General features: G+C 38.1%; 2 non-coding genes across 2 annotated transcripts; one reads left to right on the top strand and one right to left on the bottom strand.

Moving 5' to 3' along the window:
- Positions 1-252: 252 nt before the first annotated feature.
- Positions 253-359, top strand: LOC112501731. Its single transcript, XR_003067558.1, has one exon. It is a non-coding gene; the product is annotated as a small nucleolar RNA R71 (small nucleolar RNA).
- Positions 360-1,366: 1,007 nt separating this feature from the next.
- LOC112501732 lies at positions 1,367-1,473 on the bottom strand. The gene has a single exon (XR_003067559.1). It is a non-coding gene; the product is annotated as a small nucleolar RNA R71 (small nucleolar RNA).
- Between the last annotated feature and the right edge of the window lie 13,572 nt (positions 1,474-15,045).

The following is a 15,045-nucleotide window of genomic DNA, read 5'->3' as shown; positions in this document are numbered from 1 at the left end:
ATATAGGTCATAGAAGAGAGTTGTGCTGTCAATGCAGTATATGCATCAACATCATGTATTCCTGTTGTCTTCTTTTGCGGTTGAGCACGTGGATCAGCCCAATGTCCATTATTAGCAAAAAAAAATTCTAGGATCTCATATCCTTCATTGTAGGTAATAGCTGTAAAGACTCCGCCCGCAGTCGCATCGAGCATTTGTTTTGCCATGGGATTTAACCCATTGTAAAACGTCTCRAGTTGAATACAGTACGGGATGCCATGGTGAGGGCATCTCCTTAACAACTCTTTGAACCTTTCCCAAGCGTCAGGAACAGCTTCATCGTCCATTTGTTTAAAAAGGCAAATTTCATTCCTGGACTTAGCGTTCCTGGTTGGTGGAAAATATTTTCGCAAAAACTTTTCCGCCATATTACTCCATGAAGGCACAAAACCTAGAGTTAATGAATTAAACCATGCCTTTGCCCGATCCCTTAGAGAAAATGGGAATAAAGTGAGTCTCAGAGCGTCATTAGACACTTCCGGGATTAGGAAAGCATTAGTGATTTCCATAAAGGATTTCAAATGTGAGTGTGGGTCCTCCGAAGGTAATCCGGCAAATTGTCCATTTGTTTGCAACATGTGAAACATAATCGGTTTTAGCTCGAAATGGAGAACGGTCATATGTGGCCTAACTATCCCGGAATTCAATTGCTCAAAATCCAAAATAGCATAGTCCATGATCCGTCCATTTTTGGAATTTGCCAAATTAATGATGTTCGGAGTTTGCTCAAAGAGCATTTTTTGCTCTACTCTCTTCTAACATGGAGTTACCTCCCCCAATCATCCCTGAGATTCCACATTTAGAAAATCAACCGCCTGCCTTTGGGACAATACCACCTTTTCCGAATTTTCAGCAAGAACACCACCATCATAATAATCATAATGAGGACACAGATTCGGAAAATAATGAACAACCAAGAGAGCAAACTCCGAACATCATTAATTTGGCAAATTCCAAAAATGGATGGATCAAAGACTATGTTATTCCGGATTTTGAGTAATTGAATTCCGGGATAGTTAGGCCGCATATGACCACTCTTCATTTTGAACTAAAACCGATTATGTTTCACATGTTGCAAACAAACGGCAAATTTGTCGGATTACCTTCGGAGGACCCACACTCACATTTGAAATCCTTTATGGAAATCACTGATGCTTTCCTGATCCAGGGAGTGTCTAATGACGCTCTGAAACTCACTTTATTCCCATTTTCTCTGAGGGATCGGGCAAAAGCATGGTTCAATTCATTAACTCCGGGGTCTGTGCCTTCATGGAGTAATATGGCGGAAAAGTTTTTGCAAAAATATTTTCCACCAACTAGGWACGCTAAGTCCAGAAATGAAATTTGTCTTTTTAAACAAATGGACGATGAAGCTGTTCCTAACGCTTGGGAAAGGTTCAAAGAGTTGTTAAGGAGATGCCCACACCATGGCATCCCATACTGTATTCAACTCGAGACGTTTTACAATGGGTTAAATCCCATGGCAAACAGATGCTCGATGCGACTGCGGGCGGAGCCTTACAGCTATGACCTACAATGAAGGATATGAGATCCTAGAGAAAATTTCTACTAATAATGGACATTGGGCTGATCCACGTGCTCAATCGCAAAAGAAGACAGCAGGAATACATGATGTTGATGCATATACTGCATTGACAGCACAACTCTCTTCTATGGCCAACATGCTTAAAAATCTAACTTATGGCCAAGGAGTGCAGTCAGCTATCACATCACCTATTCCAGCTGTCCTCTCAGTACAATGTATGTTATGGAGGGGAACACTCTTATGAACTGTGTCCACATAATTTTGAATCTGTGAATTATGTTCATAATAGATCGAATCCCTACACTAACACATACAATGTCAGTTGGAGACAGCACCCAAATTTTTCATGGAATAGTCCAAGTTTGAACCCCCCCCCCAGTCCATAAGCAGCAAGGAAACCCTAATTTTCAATAGTATCAACATGCAAGCAGTTCTAATTCTTAGAATCACCATCATCAGAATTTTCAAAGTAATCAACCACCTTTTCAGACTAAACCACCTCTACAATCCGATTCATCATCTTCCTTAGAAGTTATGATAAAAGGACTTGTGGCTCAGTCCCAAGCATAGCAGCAAATGATGACTCAAAATCAATCTTTTGTCAATCAACAACGTGCTGCCATCAGAAACCTGGAAACACAAGTTAGCCAACTTGCTCTTAATCAGAATAGTAGAGCCCTTGGTACTTTACCTAGTAACACGGAATTCCCGAGAGATCTAGGAAAAGAACATGTGAAGGTACTGACTCTTAGGAGTGGTAAGGAATTAACTGAGACCATACCAAAAGAAAGTGAACAGGTTGTGTCTAAACCTGAGACTACACCTATGATCCCTCTTACTGAAAGTCCACCAAAATCTTTGGATAACCCACTTCCTGAGACCACCACCTTTGTTCCTCCTAAGTCGGACTATCCTTTGTTATTCCTTGAAGAAGTTGCTAGGAAAAAGCCAATTGAGGATGAAGTTATAACAGGTCCAAAAACCAAAGTTGTAATCCCATCTGAACCTCAAGAAAGTAAGACCAAGACTCTAGGCACTCTGGACCCATCTTGTTCAACACAACCAAACAAAGTCATCATAAAGCCAGTTCCTCTTAATGTTCCTTTTCCCCAAAGGTTAAGAAACCAAAAGAAAGAACTACAATTCAAGAAGTTTTTGGAAGTGTTTAAAGCATTGCACATCAACATATCTCTTGTTGAAGCAATTGAGCAAATGCCCAGTTATGCCAAGTTCCTAAAAGATATTTTGAGTAAGAAGAAAAAGTTAAACGAATATAAGACCGTAGCTCTTACTGAGGGATGTAGTGCACTTTTGACCAATAGAATACCCCCTAAGCTGAAAGATCCAGGGAGTTTTACCATTCCTTGTTCAATAGGAGGGAAGGAGATAGGGAAAGCCCTATGTGACTTAGGAGCTAGTATCAACCTTATGCCCTTGTCTGTTTTTAACACCCTAGGCATAGGAAAAGCTAGACCCACTACTGTCACCTTGCAATTGGCCAATAGAAGCATAGCTTAACCAAAAGGTAAGATTGAGGATGTCTTAGTTCAGGTTGACAAATTCATCTTTCCGGCTGACTTCATCATCCTAGATTTTAAGGCTGATAAAGATATTCCCATAATCTTAGAAAGACCTTTCTTAGCCACTGGTGGAACCTTGATTGATGTCCAAAAGGGAGAGCTAACCATGAGACTCCAAGATCAGAAAGTCACTGAGATTGAGACAATGTGTTATGAGGAAGGAGTTAGGAAGGCCTGTAAGCTAGAGGAGGAGGATAGTGTTGAGATAGGTGATGATACTGTTGAGGATTTAGAAGGTGATGTCTCATCTGATGCTGCAGCATTTGAGTTGTTGGACAATAGTGAGCTTAAGAATTTTACCCCGTCTATAATTTCACCACATGATCTAGAGTTAAAACAACTCCCATCTCACTTGAAATAACCATATCTAGGAGAGGAAGGTAAACTACCTGTCATCATATCATCTACCCTAGATTTACATCAAGAAAAGAAGCTTGTAGATATGTTGAAGTTGCACACCARAGCCATAGGATGGACCATTGCTGACCTWAAGGGGATTAGTCCTTCTATATGTCAACATAAGATCATCCTAGATGAAAAGAACTTCAAATCTATAGAGCCTCAAAGGAGATTGAACCTGGTCATGAAAGAAGTAGTGAAGAAGGAAATTTTGAAAAGGCTAGATGCAGGAATAATTTTTTCAATAGCTGGTAGTTCCTGGGTTAGTCCAATCCAGTGTGTCCCAAAGAAGGGAGGGTTTACTGTTGTCACCAATGACAAAAATGAACTCATCACTACAAGAATAGTGTCTGGTTGGAGGATATGTATGGACTACCGAAGGCTAAACAAAGCCACTCAAAAGGACCACTTTCCCTTGCCTTTTATTGATCAGATGTTAGACAGGTTGGCTGGAAARGAGTATTACTGCTTTTTGGATGGATACTCYRGATATAACCAAATAGCCATATCACCCGAGGAACAAGAAAAGACCACTTTCACATGTCCCTATGGTACATTTGCCTTTAGGAGGATGACATTTGGACTTTGCAATGCTCCTGCAACTTTTCAAAGATGCATGACATCCATATTCTCTGACATGCTTGAAAAATCCATAGAAATCTTTATGGATGATTTTTCAGTTTATGGCTCATCTTTTGATAATTGTTTGGAAAATCTAAAAAGGAGTCTTGAAAGATGTGAAGAGACTGATCTGGTTCTCAGTTAGGAAAAGTGTCATTTCATGGTTAAAGAAGGAATTGTTTTAGGACATTTGATTTCCAAAAGAGGAGTTGAGGTAGACAAAGCTAAACTTGAAATCATTGAAAAACTAYCTGAACCAACTATTGTCAAGGGAATACGAAGTTTTCTTGGTCATGCTGGGTTTTACMGAAGRTTTATAAAAGACTTTTCAAAAATCTCAAAACMTTTGTGTTTACTTTTKCAACATGATCAAAAGTTTGATTTTACGGATGAATGTAGAAATGCATTCAACACTTTGAAGAAAGATTTAGTAACCGCACCAGTAGTTGTTGCTCCTGACTGGAACAAACCCTTTGAGATCATGTGTGATGCCAGTGATTGGGCTGTTGGAGTTGTCTTAGGTCAAAGAAAGGAAAAAGTTTTTCATTCAATCTATTATGCAAGTAAGACCTTGAATGAAGAACAACTTAACTACACAACAACTGAAAAAGAACTTTAGCTCTGGTTTTTGCTTTTGAGAGATATAGATCATATTTGATGGGAACAAAGGTCATTGTTCACACTGACCATGCTGCCATCAAGTACTTGATTTCTAAAAAAGATGCTAAACCTAGGTTAATAAGATGGGTTTTGTTGTTGCAAGAGTTTGACCTTGAGATAGTTGATAGAAAAGGAGTAGACAACCAAGTTGCAGACCATTTGTCAAGATTAAATAAGCCTATAGAGACCCAAGAAGAAGGATAGATTATTGAAACATTCCCTGATGAGAGAATTCTAGTGTTAGAATCAAAGCTACCATGGTTTGCCGACATAGCAAACTATTTGGCTTGTGGAATTAGACCTTATGATATTTCTGGCCATATATTCAAAAAGTTTCTCCATGATACTAAAGCTTACCTTTGGAATGACCCTTACTTGTTTAACATAAGTGCAGATCAAATCTTGAGAAGGTGCATCCCTGAAACTGAAGTGGCAGCAATCATGCAGCATTGCCACCAAGCAGCATATGGAGGACACTTTGGAGCCAAAGAACAGCTGGTAAAGTATTTCAATATGGATTTTATCAGCCTACTCTCTTCAAAGATGCCCACAATTTTGCACAAAGATGCAATGAGTGTCAAAGAAGTGGATCCATTTCCAAAAGGAATGAAATGCCACTTAATGGGATCTTAGAAGTAGAGTTGTTCGATGTATGGGGGATAGACTTCATGGGACCATTTCCCCCATCAATCATTGTCAATACATTCTAGTGGCTGTTGATTATATGTCTAAATGGGTAGAGACCATGGCTTGTGTTACTAATGATGCAAAAACTGTGGTCAAATTTCTTCAAAATCAGATTTTTACAAGGTTTGGTACCCCAAGGGCACTAATTAGTGATGAGGGTACCCACTTTGTAAATAACTTGTTGAATGGAGTTCTTGAAAAGTACAACATTAACCATAGAATAGCAAATGTCTATCACCCGCAAACCAATGGATTAGCTGAACTCTCAAACCGTGAAATAAAAGGAATTTTAGAAAAAGTTGTCAAGCCAAACCGAAAGGATTGGGCTTTCAAATTAGATGACGCTTTATGGGCATGTCGTACTGCTTTTAAAACACTTATTGGTATGTCCCCATATAAGCTTGTTTTTGGTAAAGCTTGTCACCTCCCTTTGGAACTAGAACACAAAGCATATTGGGCCATCAAAGAATTAAATGTGTGCCCAAATATGGCTGCCAGTAAAAGAAAAGTCCAGTTATATGAATTAGAGGAACATAGGAATCTTTCCTATGAAAATGCCAAGATTTATAAAGATAAAACAAAAAAATGGCATGATAAAAGAATTCAACACCGGGAGTTAAGAGCTTATCAGAAAGCTCTTTTGTTTAACTCTAGTTTAAAACTGTTGTCGGGGAAGTTCAAGTCCCGTTGGTCTGGACCTTTCTTCATTCATAAAGTTTATCTATACGGAGTAGTTGACCTAGTCAATCCCGATGACAATTCTGTGTTCAAATTTAACGGTCAAAGAGTAAAGTTATTTCATGATCCGGTAGAAATTCTAGAGTTATGCTCTGTGAATTTTGTTACCCTTTACTAAAAGCTTCGGTATTTTTGGACTTTTATAAGTCCAAAATATGTGTTTGTAAATATTTATATTCATTTTAAATTCTGTTTTTATTGTTATTAATATTATTAATAATATTGTCATTAATTTTTGTGTGTTTTGCAGTCCTGTCAGTCATCACAAAGAATCTGAAGTTTTGCTGCAGCATCTGAAAACCCTAGCCTTTAATGGAAAATCTTGGAAAATTTTGAAGTCTGAAAATTTTTTTAAAAAATTGCATGATGTCATTCTTAAAAATTAATTTTTTTAAGAAATGTGGTCATCTCTTTTTGCCAGCCGAGTTTGGTACAAGATGTAAGGAAGAAGTACTTATTTGTCATTGAGAGGACATTTGGTTACCACCTTTTCAAACATCTCTCTAATGTTGTCAAGAAACCTTCCCTTCAAATGTGACTAGTGTTGGAAGGCACCTGGTTGAAAAAGAAAGACTCAAATCAAGTACACTCAAGTTTTGCATGCTCCCAAGGATGACATCACCCAACCTCATCTTCTTCCCATGTTACCCTTGCCTTTTGTAAAAACCCATTTGTATTATTAGAAAACCCTCTTTTTCTCCTCTCTTTTTTCCCTCTCATTTTCTAAATGTCTCTCTCTCTCGATCGGTAACCGTCCCACCCCACCATCTCCAACGTTCGAAAATGGCAAGAGTGAAGAGAGCCATAGTTTGCGATCCACCACCATCAAGTGCAGCCGAACAGATGCTGGCGCAACCGCCTAACTCACCATCGCCGGTGGCTACTGCCGCCTTACATACTCCCGTGTCTTCACGCGGACAACCGGCGAAGAGAGGGAAGAGACTCCCTGTTGCAAAGAAGAAAAAGGGTGAGTCTTCGATTACCCTTATCGATGAAGACTCACCGTCGCAACCTTTGCCACCGTCGTCGCCGTCTCTGCCACCATCTTCCACTCCAGTCGCCGTCGACCCCATTTCGCCGGAAGTACCAATAGTCGTGACTCCTCTTCAAATGGTGTCGTCCACTGCCATTATCCCATTTTCATATCCTTTGAAGAAAGTCAAAGAAATGGTGAAATCCTCCACTGTGCCGATTCCAAAGAAGGCCCCAACTTCATCTCCGACCACCATCAATAAGGAATCACTCGATACTTCTCAAAAGGTACAATCCTCATCTGATAGTACACCCCCTGAGAGCCTCTTCACTTCTGATTCTGAGGAAGAGGAGGACCATAACTCTATGGCACAAACAGGGGAGATTTTTATGGAAGATGAGGCATGCAGTCTCGAAAATATCACTGTTATTGAAAAACCAAGGAAGCCACTGTTTTTTACTGCCTCTGGGCAAGATACAGATGATGAGGATGATATGCCTCATGTTGCTCCTCATGATCCCATACCCAACCTCAATGAAGAATTTTTTGGGGAAGAGGATGAAGAACCCCCTGTTGAGGTAGTGTCTAGGAAAAGAAGGTTGGTCAAGGCTTGTGATAAAAAGAAGTCAAAGGCAGTGGTTAATGAGGAACCACCTAGGAAGAAGACCCGGTCTCAAAGCGTTATGATTGAGTCTCTTAGAAACTCTGAGACTGATGTTGTAGCATCACAGCAGCATTCCTCCAAACCTAAGAGGAAGAGGGTGGTTATGGCCCAAAGGCCAGCCACCATTCCAAGGCCGATCAGACCGCACAATGGTTTTAGTTCTAAGGTTGTTGAAAAGATGCATGCTAGGTTCCAGAACAGGGTTGGATTCCCAGACAAGGGATTTGATAGGCAAAGCATTAGGGAATTTGCATTTATAAGAGAGGTGGTAGAAGCTCATGGTATAGAAAAAATGTGCATGGTTCCAACTTCCTATAACTTGACTCTCATTAGAGAGTTCTATGCTGAGTTAGCAGCAAATAGCACATCCAAGATATCTATTAGGGGAATGACCTTCATGTTCAATTCCAAAGCCATCAATCGGCTGTATGGCCTAGACCCCCCCTAAGAAGACTGATTACTCTAGAATGGTGAGGCATGCGACCATAGAAGATTTGACTGAGGTGGATGATAAGATAGGGAAACCAGGGGCTGTTTGGGATGATCACTCGAACTATATGTTGAGAACTTTTAAGGCCTACAATCTTACGGCCAATGCAAATGTGTGGATTAACTTTTTGAGGCACTCTATTGCTCCCACCACACATGACAGCTCAGTCTCGGTGGAAAGAATGTTGTTACTCTATTGCCTAGTTACGGGTAAGACCATCAACTTTGGGAGAGTGATAGAGAAGAGCATTAGGACATGCTCGGGTAGAAGTAGGGGGAAGATGTATTTCCCTAGTTTGATCACACGGCTGTTGGTAGAAAATGGTATTCCTCAGTATTGTGAAGATCAAATGGTAAAAGAGCAAGGGGAGAAATGGAAGATTGACATGAAAACAGTTTCTAGGCTGAGGGAGAAGAAGGAGAAAGTGAATGGGGCTGGTGATATGCTGTGTTTGATGCAAGACCTGCTTGCTCGAAACAGCAGTTTAATGGATAGCTTATTGGAACAAAGAAATGAGTTCTTTGACAAGATAGATAGGTTGAAGGGAGAGTTGGTTGAGCAAGTGAGGGCTGCCGAAAAGAAGACAAGAGGAGACATCAAGTTGGTAAGGGTTGAGCTTGAGGCAAAGACAAGTGCTCAAGTGAAGAAGTTGGGAAAGAAGTTGAAGGCATTGAAGACAAAAAATGGAAAGCTGTTTGGAGAGAATGTTAGGCTGAAGGAAGAATGCAAGAAGTTGAAGGACAGCATCTCCACTTCACCTACTCCTATGGAGTAGGACAGGTTCTATCATCCCTCTTTAGCTTCTTTTATTTATTTTATTTCAATATGTTTTTTTTCTTGAGTCTGGGATTGTCTTTTACATTTTCTAGTTTATTTTCTTGCAAAGACCACATATGTTTATAATTGCCATATGCTTGTATAGCCAAAATAATTCTTGTAGTTAAGCTACACTTTCTAATCACTTGGTATCACTAGAACTAGCTTCTTTTGCTTGGGAACACATCTTGATCCATATCATATGCTCAACTAAGAGAGGATGTAGGCTCTTTGTTCTTTACTCAAAAATTTTAGCCACTTGTAGCCATTGCATAAACAACCCCCTATACACTTCCAATGAGGACATTGAAAAATCTGAGTTTGGGGGTGGGTACCAACATGATTATATTGATCAAAGCAATTGTAGGATCGATTAACTCAGATTCTTGGTAAAGATTACTTACTTGGATGATATGTTTAACAGTGAGAATGCAGCGGAAATAATAATAATAATAATCAACCAAAGTAGAAATCAATAAACAACACAGTGAAGACGATTGACGAACACAAGAGAGAGCTTCAAATGATTTTCAATAGATGAAAATGTTAACAATTACAATACGGAAGCACACTTAAATACAAGGGCCTACGCTGCTATTTATACAAGCAAGTAACCATTTCCTGACACGACCTAAAAGTAAATTAATCTAAGTCGTTCGATCAAAATAGATTACAGGCAAGAACACGTGATAAGCACGAGCAGCTAATAAACCTAAGTAAAACAGCTAAAGAAGATCTATACAGAAGACATGCTGCAGAACCTCTGTGAGACACGACAGAGGTTCGGTCGTCTTTGACTTGTAGCAATGTCTTTGCAGAGGACCAGTTTACAGAACCTCTGTGAGACACGACAGAGGTTCTGTCACTTGAGACTTGAACGCTTGAGCATCTTCTGCTGTTGGTCCTTTGTGGTCTTCTGTGACATATCATCTTCTGTCAATACTTGTAGTTTACTTTTTCTATGCTTTTACATTTAAGGAAATGAGAGCTAACAGCAATGCAAAAGAGCACAAAGTGCCAAAAGTGGAGATCAAAATGCACAAAGTGCACAAAGCTTACATGTCATATTTGAGATCTAAAAACACCACAAATGTCCCATAGGGGCAGGTGTAAATGCACTCAACAAAAGAGCACAAAAGTGCCAAAAATTGAAAAAATTCAAAGTTGATGCATCAAGGAGAGAAAAGGCAAAGAGAGGAAAAAAATGTGTCAAATGAGAGTAAACCAGTTACTTCCAAGGCGTATTGATCTTAGACATATGATGTGTTGAGCAAAACAAAGAGCAAATAGAGCTAGCTTATTGGTTTTGCTAATGGTTAGTTAGGACATGCTTACTTAAGATTTATGAAAGTTATATGGTGCATTTTGGCATAATCAACATGTGTGTATGCACTTACTGCATTTTCTTGCAAAAATTTCAAAATTGAGTCATTTTTAATTGTCTTTTGGTTGCTTGGGGACAAGCAACGTTTTAAGTTTGGGGGTGTGAAACGTACTAAGTATTTAGTACGTAATGTACCTTTTTATTTTCTTTTAGATAGGTTATTTTGCTTTCATATCCCAACTTTGAGTCATTTTATCTCTTTCCTCTGTTTTTATGCTAAGAAGAATGTTGAACTTGTTTTAGTGGATTTTGGTCTAAATTAAGCTTATTTTGAACAGAATGGAGCAGGTCGATGCAGTGGAAATGTGGTAGCATGACCTGAAGGCAGATGAAGAGATGGATGAGACTTGGAGTTGACTGACATGACTTGGGAAGACATTTGAGAGCCTTCTAAAGTTGAGCCAGCTGTAGTTTAATCAGATTAGCTGGAGTTTACAAGACTAATGTAGTTACTTTCTAAATATTAGTTTGCTTTTATGTACTATTTAGTTTCTTTTGAACTAAGTGGGTGTGAAATTACCTTTTCGCCCTCACTCCATCCCTAGTATAAAAAGGGATGTTGGGAAGAGTATTCAACACACCTCAACACACCTCAACACTTCTATTCCACATTTTTCTCTCAAGTAGTTCTCCAAACTACTTGGAGAATAAGTTGTCTTCTAAATATTATTAATCTTTTAGCATTTCAAGTTCCTTTTAATCGCTTTATTTAATCGTTTTCTTTATATTATCGTTATTTATATTCCGTCTTTTATTTACTTACGCTTACTTGCATTTTATTTCCGTCATTTATTTATTACGCTTTCCGCATCTTTATTATTCCGTCATTTATATTCCGTATTTACTTTCCGCATCTATTTTATGTCTTTACTTACCGCACTTTAGCTCGGGTGTATGACGAAAAGGGTGAGTTTTTAAACCAAAATATAGTCGACYATTTCATGTAACAACGATGTTTTACTTTTTCATTTCAAGTTTTATAAAACCAATGACACTTCTTGACGAGTTGATCACTTTGAAAGTGTTAAAGTGTCGTGGACTCTAAGCTGAGCCATTGTTTGCACGTCAACTTGGATGATATGGGAAGTAGACTTGAGAGAGTTGCTAACAAAGAGATTTGTTATCTGTATTTTCTAAGTTGTTAATTCTCGATGGGTTGATCACTCTGAAGTTTTAAAGTGGAATGGATTCTGACATGAGCCATTCAGAACACGTCAACTTGAATGATATGGTAATCCACTCGAGAGAGTGATTTTTAACAAAGAGATTTGTTTATCCATATACTTTAAAGACACCATTTGTCACTTTCACTGGTCTGGATACCTCATAGAGATATGGGCAGAAAGCTATAATATCAGTGCATTGGTGAAGTCCGAGAGGAAAACTTTCAAAGTAATTGGTAAAAATAGTTGTTACTGATTGACTGCTATAGCAATCTGTCAGCATGGTTTCATGTTGTAGCATTTTGACAGCATTGGTCGACTGGAAATAATATTTACATCTCACCCGAAAAGTCATATACCCTAGCTTGCTTTTATTATCTGTTATCTCATGTTTTTAGCTCTGTTTTAATCAAAGTCTTCGAATTCGCCTTCTGAAATCATTTCTTTAACTTTACTTTCTTTTAAACTTTATTACGATCCCTGTGGACGATACTCGGTACTTGTACCACTTTTATTACTTGAAAGACGATATTGGGACTATTTGTATACTTGCTTTTGGTCCTGATTGTAGTCTGTGGTTTCCACTGATCAGCTGGTCTGGTTCTAGATGGCTTTACTTCAAGTTATTTTGATAAAATGAGTGGTTGATGAGGAACCAGAGGGGCTCTGGTTGGTCTTTAAATGTTTTAACTTATCTTGACCCAGAGACTCTACATGTGCTATGCAGATGCTATGTGTTTGGAAGTTGAGCTTTTTCTCTAAGCTTCGTATCCAAACTCTGTGTCTGAGCTATGTATACAAGCTGTGTTTGAACTCTGTATTTGGGCTCTTAGTTCCAGACCATTTTATAATTAAATCCTTTTGGACTGAATCTTTTTCAAACTTTGTTTTTTATATTGGCACCTAGAGACCAAAGCATAGTTTAACCAAAGGGGCTCTGGTCATCTAAAGGGCCTCTGGTTGGCTTGGCCTTTAGGTGATTTATTGTTATTAAGTCATTGGAAAAATATTGAAACCTTTGATAGAGAACCAGAGAGGCTCTGATTGATCTTCATGTTTAATCAGAGGGTCTCTGGTTGTATTTAAAAATCTAATTTTTCTTTCAAGTATAACTCATTTGATCTTCATGTTTAATCAGAGAGTCTTTGGTTAGGCGAACCAAAGGCTCTGGTCGTCTAGAGGGCCTCTGGTTGGCCGTGTCTTGTGTTTATTTTGTTTCGATTGGCCCATGCTTCTAAGTGGCTTTGTCTTGAAGTTCTGGTTGATGGTCATGCGTTTTGGTTAGCCTTAACTTTTTATAAGTCTTGCTTCTAGTTAACCTTAATTAGCCTTATTTTAAGTTTGGCTTTGCTCTGGTTGGTGGACCAGAGGGGCTCTGGGTGGTCTCCCTCAGTGTGATGCGAGGAGTTATTGGGTATTTGAATGCGATACTTGAGTCATGTTATGTCGAAAAGTTATATATATATTTTATAATGACAAATATGATGTTATATCATGTTTTGGTGATTTTCACCCTATAGTTGCATAAAAAGGATTTCTCACAGATGGATCTGAAGATTTTGTGGTGTATGGTGATGCTTTAAAACTAGGTTTGGGATGTGTATTGATGCAAAGAGGGAAAGTTATTGCCTATGCATCCAGACAGTTAAAAGTGAGAAACAGTATCTGACTCATGATATGGAGCTTGCGATTGTGATTTTTACATTAAAAATTTTGGAGGCATTATTTGTGGGAACTAAATGTCAGATTTTCACTGTTCATAAAAACCTTCAACATTTGTTTAATCGGAAGGAATTGAATATGCGACAAAGACGGTGGATTGAATTAGAGAACGATTATGATTGCAAAATTCTTTATCATTCTGGAAAGTGTTAGGACTGAAAATCAGTATATAATTATATTCGTCTTGAAAGATAAAATTGTCTATTGTATAAAAGTCACCGTGTTTGACTTTTCTTATATGTTTGACTTTGACTATGTGGTTTTTTTTTTTTTTGACCCTATAAATAGGGTGATATCTTGTAATTTTGATTAGGATGCTCATTGTAAAAATCATTATACGTATATTGAAGTTTGACCAAGATTAGAGCTTTGACTTTTCCTCTCATCTCTCTCAAGTGTTCTTAATTTCTATATCCAGGTCTGCTATTGTTATGAAGCTTTAATGAAGATTGATTATTGTAGGGACTCATAATTGGTATCAGAGCCTGAAATGCAAAGAAATCAATAGAAGAAATAAGAAGTTCGAAGATTTTTTTCGAATTTTTTTTTGATTTGTTTGTGTTCTTCGTGTTCATCTCTTGTTCTTATTATTTTTTTCAGATATTGATCCAATTTTTTTTAAATTTTTTTTGTTTTTGTATTAAGATCATGTTCAAAGTGTGCGTTTTAGAGTCGTGAATCTTTGTTATTCACGCAATTTCTTGATCTGATTATTCGTTTTTGAGTTTTTGTGTAAATTTGTGAATTTTAATTTTTTTTTTTTGTGTTCTTGTTTTTTTTCAATCCAGTGTTTTTGATCCATTTCTTTTAAATTTTTTGTTAGTTTTGTGTTTTTTTTAAGCTAAACACTATTTATACTAAGGAAAGCATTAACCTATCTATTACAAAGCATATAAAATGGAGAACTTAAATACAATCTTTAACACACATACTTGAACCCAACATTCTCCCCTTTTGGATTCAAGTTCGAACTCTCGTAAATCTTGTCTTTCTGAGTCCGAGAAGTTTCTCCAGCCTCCTTAGAGCATTCCGGTATTGAATTTTCTCCTCGATCAGATTTATGGCATTGATCAACAAATATCTATCTTTTGAACTCATTCTTTCCGACTTCGCAGCTTTGTCATTGTTTACTCTCTTCAAAGGTAGTCTTAATCAACAAACTGTTGTAAAATGGATCTTCACATTCAACATCTCTCAGTCATTTTTAGCACATGAATAATCTTTCGTAATCATCTCCAGTCGAACTCCTTTTGAGTCTTTTGAGTATTTTTTTTTTTTTTGCATTCCTTTTAAACAGCCCAAGGCCCAATTTCCTTAAGCCCAACCCATCCGATTTGGACTTAAATAATTTCTCATCTTCATCTACATCGCAGGTTCAAGTTCATCACATAGCCCTGACCGTATTCGCACACCATTTGAGTGATGTTGACCGGATTCTGGCATTCTTCTTGAGCGATTTAGGATATTGTGTAAGCGACTTAGGTCGCACTGTGTAATCGATTTAGGTTTAAATCGTTACCTTTTGAGCGATTTAGTTAATAGGATTGAGCGTGTTAAGAATCT

The sequence above is a fragment of the Cynara cardunculus genome, unplaced genomic scaffold (assembly GCF_001531365.2).
Source record: "Cynara cardunculus var. scolymus isolate 2C unplaced genomic scaffold, CcrdV1 Un_Scaffold_495, whole genome shotgun sequence".
Classification (NCBI taxonomy): domain Eukaryota; kingdom Viridiplantae; phylum Streptophyta; class Magnoliopsida; order Asterales; family Asteraceae; genus Cynara; species Cynara cardunculus.
The sequence above is the reverse complement of the archived record's forward strand: the minus strand, read 5'-3'. Positions and strand labels throughout refer to the sequence as shown.